Source organism: Budorcas taxicolor, chromosome 13 (genome assembly GCF_023091745.1).
Source record: "Budorcas taxicolor isolate Tak-1 chromosome 13, Takin1.1, whole genome shotgun sequence".
Lineage (NCBI taxonomy): Eukaryota > Metazoa > Chordata > Mammalia > Artiodactyla > Bovidae > Budorcas > Budorcas taxicolor.
Window position 1 is genome coordinate 10,277,442 of NC_068922.1, and position 9,166 is coordinate 10,286,607.

The following is a 9,166-nucleotide window of genomic DNA, read 5'->3' on the forward strand; positions in this document are numbered from 1 at the left end:
ATGAATTCACTCGAGAACGTTATTTTTAAAACAGAACAATATGCCAGATGGAAACTATTGTGTAAAACCAAGTTTTCTGGTTGCATGGCTGACTATTTCACATCCTGCCAACATGGAGGTCTCCTAGCCCAAATGTTTCCTGACTGAGAACCTGTCTCATGATAAGTATAAAATCATAAAGTGCAATTGGTTATATTTAATACCCAATGTCCACGTATCAAAAATGTATGCATTTAGGGCAGAGGGGAGAGTGTCAAGTATTTGCTCAAAACCTATGTTCACTTAGGGCTTCCCTGGTGACTTAGTGGCAAAGAATCTGCCTGTGATGCAGGAGCCACAGGAGACGCAGGTTGGATCCCTGGGTCAGGAAGATCCCCTGGAGGAAGCCACGGAAACCCACTCCAGTATTCTTGCCTGGAGAATCCCATGGAGAGAGAAGCCTGGTGGGCTAGCCCATAAGGTTGGTGCAAAGAGTAGGACATGACTGAAGAGACTCAGCATGCACACACACAAACATGTATGTTTACTTACCTTACACAAAATTTAAATGAATTCAGAGACCAGATTTCTAAATCAAAGCAGCAACTGAAGAGAAGGATGGGTGCTGCAGAAGCAACTGCTGTGATAGCAGATAGAAATGGCAAGAGTAACAGCCTGGCAACAATGGGAAAGATTTTTAACTCAGTGTAGTTACAGGAGAGCTCCACGTGTCTTAGTCACTGAGTCCAGCTGACACGAGGCAAGAGCCCAGGGCAGATCTCGGGCCTCAGGGTCAAACGCCAGCCAATGGGAAAAGTCACGTTCTGGAGCTCTGCTCAAGAAGCAGGAAAGGATACATCTTAGAAAAAATTCTAATTAAAAATGTTCATTAGGGCTGTTATTATTATTAATTGATGGGAGCTAAAGGGCAAACTTCTGTATCAGGTGGTACACTGTTGGCCTCAAATAAGAAAAACCCATCCAATTAAGTAAATAAGAGAATACATTAACTCCCCAAGTGAAACTTCATAGTTGACCTGGCTTCAGAGCCAGCTGGATTCAGGTGGTCAAAGGATGTCTTCAAATTCTCTCTCTTTTCATCCCACTTTTCTCTGAAATACTGTCCCATCTACGAGTTCAGTGCTCCAGGGCAAAGAGAGTTTCTCTACCTCAGTGGTTAGAGTGTGGATCCTGGGGAGGGATGTTACTGGCCCAGCTCAAGTCCTTTGTCAACTCTCAGCCAATCACCGCGGCCAAGGCAACACAGGCCAGGCCTCAGCCGCACCCACACCCAAGGCTGGGGAGGCAGCGAGGGCTGATGCAGGGCTCTCCCCATGCCCAGGGCACAATCTGGAGGCGGACGCATGAAGAAGGAGGGAAGGATGCTGTGCTGATAAAAACCAACGATGTTCATTGCACCATCAGTAACATAAAAGCACGGTTGTTTAGAATGACTCAGCGTCTTTTGAGTTTTACATTTCCTAGAAAACAGACTGAGAGGGAGAAATGGGTGCAGCTAGAGTTTAGAAGCGGGCTCTTGGGACAGAAACACAGCAAGAGTGAGGGGAGCTGTGTGGGCAGAGGGGCATCAGGATGTCATGAAAGAGCACCGACACCTTTGGCCTGGCCCACAAAGAGCTCTGAGCTCAGACAGCCCTTCGCAGGGGCCAGCCCTTCGTTCCCGCTGCATTGACCGGTCGCTGGATGTGCACTGACCCTGGGGACAGGCCCTAGCCTTGGAGGAAGGGAACCCCTTCAGCCAAGTGCAATGCTGGGGGAGGGACTCAGCTGAGAGTCATCGCCAGCCACCAATCCCAGCACTGAGGGAAATGGAGCCTCATACTGAAGGAGAGACCTCGGAAAGGGCCAGACTGAAGCTGGAGCCAGTGCAGTAAGGCAGGGTATCTCTCCCAAATGTGAGACCATGAGCTTCAGATTCTGCCTACCCGGGACCAGCCACCCACGTGGCCGAATGCACCAATCTCAGGAAAAGAGAATCCCCCTGCAGACAGGCTGGGGCCAAGCAGCAGACTGGATCCTGGGGAAAGAAAAGACACTACGTTTACCGAGTACCTGCTGTGTGCTGGTTCCATGCTGGTTTCCTTGTGTTGCACACGGGGCTTCCATTCAGATGACGACAGTGAAGAATCTCTGAAATGGATACTATAATGAAGAGGGGTAAAAGGTGGGAGAAATTTAAATGCTGGTTCTTGGGGCCTCATATTCAGAAAATTCGTTCCAAATTTGGATTACAGAAAACCACACTAATAACAAAAGAAAGAGGATCACAAGGCTCCCACTAAATCAGTTCAAGGATGAGAAAAAGAATAGTTATTCAAAAGTGAGCTCCGGGGGGTGAACAAAGTTCATTTCTGAAAGTGTGTCAGGGGAAATCAGTTCCCAAGAGGAGACAGGAAATTTAGGGAAAGTCTTTAAAAGTGTAACTGCATAATTCGTCTACTTTCGGAAGCATCGTTTTTAAAGGAGAATCACCCCAAAAATCCAGAAAATCAGGTTTTGTAAAGAAGGGTGAGGTGGTCTAAAACAAAGAACAATGAGATAAATACCACAGGATGTGGCCAATTATGTACATTTGTTTTCTTTCCTGAGAGCAAAGATGATGGAGAGAACAGTGAGCAGGCCTGATCACGCCTAGTTTTTATTTTGTGTGTGCCATCACTCAGTCATGTCTGACTCTTTTGCGACCCTGTGGACTGCGTCCGGCCAGGCTCCCCTGTCCATGGGATGCTCCAGGCAAGAATACTGGAGCCGGTCACCATTTACTCTTCCAGGGGATCTTCCCAACTCAGGATGGAGCCCATGTCTCCTGCACTGGCGGGCGGATTCTTTACCACTTGAGCCACCTGGGAAGCCTGTGTACATTTCAAAGAAAGAATGATATGAGAAATAAAGTCCTCTCACTTGCCCTTGACTGTTTACCACTTGTTTTTTAAACAGGAGTTATGAACCTGGAGTTTATCACTGAGCTGAAAAGGTCCACAGATGCCAATGACCAGTTTAAGCTTGTTCCTCGGCCCCTGGAATGACACCGCTACTGTTTCCACCCACGCTTGTAGAACTACCTGGAGAGCAGCAGCTTCCCCACTGCAGCATCAGAGCCCAGCCAGGGGCCTCTCAGGAGAACCTCATTCCTGGCCTGCAGAGGAGTCAGGCTCTCCGAGCAGGTTTGGAGCAGGGGAAGGCGCGGCCGCATACACCTAGAAGCTTTAAGCTGTGGGTCAGGCCTCTCTGATGGGGTGGTGATGGTCAGGCTACAGTCCCCCGTTAGCCAATCCAACACTTACCCAGTTGTTGCTGTGAAAGTATTTTGCAGATATAATTAAAACACCTCCTAGTTGAGTTTAAGTAAGGGAGGTTGTCTTGGACAATTTGGGTGGACCTGTGGAAGTAGGGCTGAGATTGCTCTCCAAGAGAGAAAGTGAGAGTAAGGGAGAAAGGGGCTTCCCAGGTGGCGCTGGTGATAAAGAATCCACCTGCCAGTGCAGGAGACATAGAGACGTGGGTTCGATCCCTGGATTGGGAAGATCCCCTGGAGAAGGGAATGGCAACCCACTCCAGTGTTCTTGCCTGGAGAAGCCTATGGACAGAGGAGCTTGGTGGGCTACAGTCCAAGGGTTGAAAACAGTCAGACACGACTGAGCAACTTAGCCACACACGCATGCAAGGGAGAGAGATGGAGGAACTTCCACCTGTGGACAGCAGCTTTTGGCTATGCCTGTGGGACTCCTCCCTGCAGGGTCTTCCTTCATTAATGCTGCCCTGTGGACCCCAGACCGGCTCAGTCAGCCCCAAGTGCACGCGCATTCTCTTTGTGAGATGAGCAGGGCTCACTGGAGCCACCCCAATGGCCAGGCTGCCTCGGCTGCTCTTGCCCTGGGGACAGCACGGGGGCCTGGGCTGAAAATTCTGCCCCCAGGTGGAGCAGTGGTGGAAACACTCGAAAGAGGCGAGGTGCGAGGAAGAACGCTGCAGGGGTTGGGCCAGACTTGAGCCTGCCAAGGGCTGGAGGGACAGAGGAGGATGGACGCGGATCCGCATCTTGCTTTGATGGTGGGTCACACGTGCACAGTGAACCGGGGCGGGGGGAAGACTCTGCACTAAGGCCGCAGCACACACTCACCCTCACCCCACACACGCTTTGGGTCACCTCTGCCTGAGCTCCCACACAGACCTCCGGCTAAGGATTACACCCCTCTGCCGAACCGCGCCCTCCTCTCCCTCTGAACCCTGATTTCACGCTCGGGTGTGCCGTGACAGTCCCCCATACCAGGGCCGTCTGGCTGCCCTTTGCCATTCCCAGCCTCCTGGAAACCCAACTGTCTCCCTTCTTCCATGTCCCACAGACACACGCGGGCATCTGTTGCCTCTGGGGTGTATGCAGGCGTCTGGTTATAAACCTCCGCTTCGTGTTCCACTGTTCTTGGTCTTAGAACAAGAAACACCAGCATTTCAGAGCTGGGAGCAGCTTTCCACCCGGGGCGTTTGGGGTAGCATCCACAGTCTGTTCCCACCAGAGCAAGGAAGTCCATCCACCCCAAATGTGGCTTTTCCTCCCCTCCCAAATATGTAAGGCCCAGGGGATTTGGGCCAGGGCAGTTTCAGAAGGCAGTGGGCTTTCTCACCAGCTTTGTTTGGGAATCACTTTTGATGCTCCTCCACCAAATCCTGGTTCCCCTTTGTGACGCCCACTCCCCGCTCTCCATCCCCACTGAGGCTGCCCAGCTAAGTTTCCTGTCCCCCGTGGTCCCCCTACTTTTTTCACCTCTTCCACATTGCCCGCCCCACCCTGTCCATTTCCAGAAGTAGCCTGAGGGATCCTTTTAGAAAATTCACCATTGCTACCCAGCCCCCAGCGGGTAAAGAACCTGCCTGCCAATGCAAGAGATGTAAGAAACGCGGGTTCGATCCCTGGGTCAGGAAGATCCCCTGGAGGAGGGCATGGTAGTGTTCTTGTCGGGAGAATCCCATGGACAGAAGAGCCGAGTGGGCTACAGTCAATGGGGTGGCCAAAAGACATGACTGAAGGCGATTTAGCACACAGCACCCCCAGCCTCCATACATACACACTCAATTCAATTCCATTGGATACCCTGGGCACTGAATCAGGGGAACCAGCAGTGAACAGAGAATGTAGTCCTGTCCCCCTGACCTCAGTACACAGGAGGGAGTCGGACAGAGACACTGAAGCTGCCGGACACTTGTTCAGTGTCCTGTTTTCCCGTGGAAATGGGGATGAAGTCTGAGCACTCACCAGGGGCCTGTCGAGCGGCCTAGCAGCCCCAGCACTCACCCCTCCCCAGGAAGTCACTGCACGCCGGGCCCCGCTGGCCCCTCACCCACCAGGATCATCCCCACTGTCCACCCTTGCCGGCGTGACACCCTGGGGAGCCCTTGGTAACTTTCCTGGTGAATCCCTTCTCCTGTCCGAAGGTGACGTCTGACAGCCCCCCACCGGGGAGTCGCCCTAAAGAATTATGAGGCTGGGAAGAAAGCCTTCTGGATCCTTTTCCTGTAAGAATCATGCTGGGCTGATGGTCTTTCCCCCTGGAGATGGTGGAAACATTTTGGACACCGGGAGAAGGCGGAGTGGGGAGGAAGAGGGAAGGAGGCGGGGAGAGGGAGGCGCTCCAGAGCCGGAGAGGTTGGTGAGCCTGCAGCCCGCCATCTATCTATCCTGCAACTTCTGTTGAGCGCCTGCTGTATGAGCCATGGAATGCTCCCTGCCGTCTGCATGCTGGTGGGCTCAGGCAGGGGGCAGACTTGCAGACAAAGGACGTCTCCCACCCTGTCAGACCCTGGGACCTCAACTCACCAAGAGGCCTTGGAGTCTAGGGCTGCGCTTTTGATTTTCTCCCGTAGGACTTTGTAAGCTGTCTCTGACACAAAGGAAACAGAAACAGACGTGGCATGGAATAGAGTCAGCAGTTTACTGGCTGAATTACAGAATACGTGTAAGAAAAAAAAAAAGAATACGTGTAAGGCCTCATTTACAGGTGGTAAAATTCTCTCCCTACTACGTACAGCTTTATGAGCTCTAACACATATAACGGTGTAGCCACCCCCACAATGAGGACGTAGACGTCCCCTCACCCCAGAACATCCCCCCAGCTACCCCTCTGTGGCCAACCCCACCCTCTCTTCAGCTTCCCTGCTGGCTCAGAAGGTAAACAGTCTGCCTGCAATGTGAGAGACACAGGTTTGGTCCCTGGGTCAGGAAGATCCCCTGGAGAAAAGAATGGCAATCCACTCTAGTATTACTACCTGGAGAACTTCAGGGACAGAGGAGCCTGGTGGGCTACAGTCCATGGGGTTGCAAAGAGTTGGGACACAACTGAGGGACCAACATGTTCTGCCCTCTCTTCACCTGAGACCCTTGCAACCTCACATCTGTCTTCCTTCCCTGTAATTCTTCCCTTCTGTGACCATTGGGTGGAATCTTAATTATATTAAAAGATCATTATTAATGTTTAATTGCTCGACTCAGTTCTAGAATACTTCTTTCCGCCCCTATTTTTTTTCTGCTTTTTTGGATCACTTCTGCATCAGATAGTGATGTAACATTATGGGCAGGAAGAACAGAAAGACTTTCCTTGGCATCACTACTTGTTACTAGAGATGCCAAACCTCGTGGGCAGTGCTTCTTGCCTAAAGCACCAGCTCTTTGATCTCCCTACACCAGCCCCCAGGGTACTAGTCTAACTCAGCTACAGCCTTCCCTCCCCAGCCACCTTCCTACAGCTGCTGTGGGTGTTGGAGGTGGCCTGCCAGCTCTGCCCACAGTGCTTACAGGCACCCCAGGTGTGAAGAGTGATGCCTAAATGGTGGGGTGTGGGGGTGGGGGTAGAGGCAGAGATCACCCACTCACTCCCATCCCATGAATGGCTCGGCTTCTGTTTCCTCCCAGGAAAACCCTGGCACCGTGAAATGAGCTTGTGCATGTGAGAGGCTTAAGCTTAAATATCTTCAAGTTGAGTCTGTCTCTGCCCTTGAACTTCTCTTAGGATAGGGCTTCCCTGGTGGCTCAGATTAAAGAACTCACCTGCAAGGCAGGAGATGTGGGTTCGATTCCTGGGTTGGGAAGATCCCCTGGAGAAGGGAATGGCAAGCCACTCCAGTACTCTTGCCCGGGAAATCCCAGGGACGGAGGAGCCTGTGGGTTACACTCTACGGGCTCTCAAAAAGACACGAGTGACACTTTCACTTTAGGGTAGCAGGGGTTTTCAGAAAGCAGCAACTCCTCGTGTCTCAAAGGATACACGCCCCTGCTCTTAATTCTTCTACTGGGGCCATCCCCCTGTGCGTGCACTCTCAGTCTGTGTGTCCTCTCAGTCCTTGCGAGACCCTTCCTGCTCCCAGAAAAGGAAAAGGGGCACAACGCAAATTAGGAGACCCTGAACTAGAGACTTTTGTTACAAGGGGAGTGGAAGAGAAAGACGAACCTGCAAATGTCTGAACGCATTTTCTGGATTACCTGCATTTTGCCATTTCCTCTTTGCAAAGTGGATGATGGCTAGTTATATAGAGATTTCCTAAAATATGTTTGATCTGTTCAGACTTCCTCACTTTTAATAGAGTTCCCTTGCATTTGCAGGGATGGTTTGGGTTTGTCTACACTGATAAGCTTGCGACAGCCTATTTCTCAAACAGCAATCAGAGACTGCTACAACCCATCCTTCTGGAACGGTTGCAAGACGATGCTTTCCTTGTGATCAGATGTATCCTCCACCACTTGTCAAACCCCACACCGATGAGCTGATCATCTGTCACTGATACCAGGAAATTTAATGAACATAAATGAAGTACTTTGAGCCTCCAGAACAGCCTTCATTTTGAGAGGGAGACAAACACTAGCCCGGCCATTGTGGGCTGGCTGGAGAGTGAGATAGGAAAGTAAGCAACGGTTAAATGTTCATTTCACTGCTTGAGGATTTTATCGTGGTACTGAAATAAGTTTGAGCCCCAGAGCCAGAGGGCTTTTCTGGGCCCTTCACAAGTTATTTCCAACCTCGAGCCAATTCTCTTTGAGAATTCTTTTGCTGCATGACCCTCTGCACCCCAACCTTGCCCACCTCCCTTTGATCTACCTTCTGGCCCTCCTGGCGCAAGTAAGCAGAAAAGCTCAAAGGGGAAGACAGCTCTGGGACTCCCCGACTGAGCAGATATGGCCTCGAATTTAGAACAGCAATCATCAAGCCTGCCACACACTAGGAAAAACGGAACCAAGTCCACCTCCCAGGTCTTTGCTCATGGGTTGTTAAACCTCTTTAGGAAACAGGTGTTTCCAGGTCCTAAAGTTCAGAACATCCAGGAAAACAGCCATTTCCAGTCTCTGAAAGTCAATGTCATGGCCCAGTACCCGGTAATGGTATGGCTGATCAAGGAGACAGATGCAGAGAAGTAATTTCTCAGGTGAGCAGCACTTCAGATCATAGAGGCAGAAGGGATGAAGCCACCCCCCTTGCACAGAGTCCACGGGGAACAGATGAGACTCCAACGCAGATTAGTAAGGGCACTACTACCAGCTACAAAAAGGCAAGAAACCAGTGCGTTTACTCACAGCACAGGAGCTCCCTTGCCAGATGCTCCAGAAACATCTTCATCTCTGTCCTACCCAGATGGTCACTCTACCTTACAGGGCCATGGAACTAGAGCGAATACTCCCAAAGCAGTTTTCTCGGTCCCATAAGGGAAGAACAGAGAAAAACCAAGTCTTTTTGGCTCAGAGCTGAGTGCCCTAGGATGTTTTCAGTTCCTTGCCTTTTTTAAGCAGTCTTTGAATTTGCTGCTCAGTCATGTCTGACTCTTTCTGACCCCATGGACTGCAGCATGCCAGGCTTCCCTGCCCTTCACCATCTCTAAGAATTTGCTCCCGGAGTCTTTGAATGGTTCTTTCCAATTCCAGAAAACGAGCCTGTGACAACGTCCAGGTGATGTGGGGGGATGCTTGTGATGTCATTTCCCATGTGATGAGGGTCGCACTGCGAGGGACACATGGTCGTGGCTGCTTTGAGAGAGGACTGTCCAGTCTCTCGACCCCCAGTAAAGGTTTGGAATAAATTTTACCTTTGCAGGTGAGCTCCTGGAGGGCAGAGACCCTGATCGACTCCCAGCAACTAGGAGAGACGGCAACTCAAAGAGGCCCAGGATGGGTGGTGTGGGATGGTTT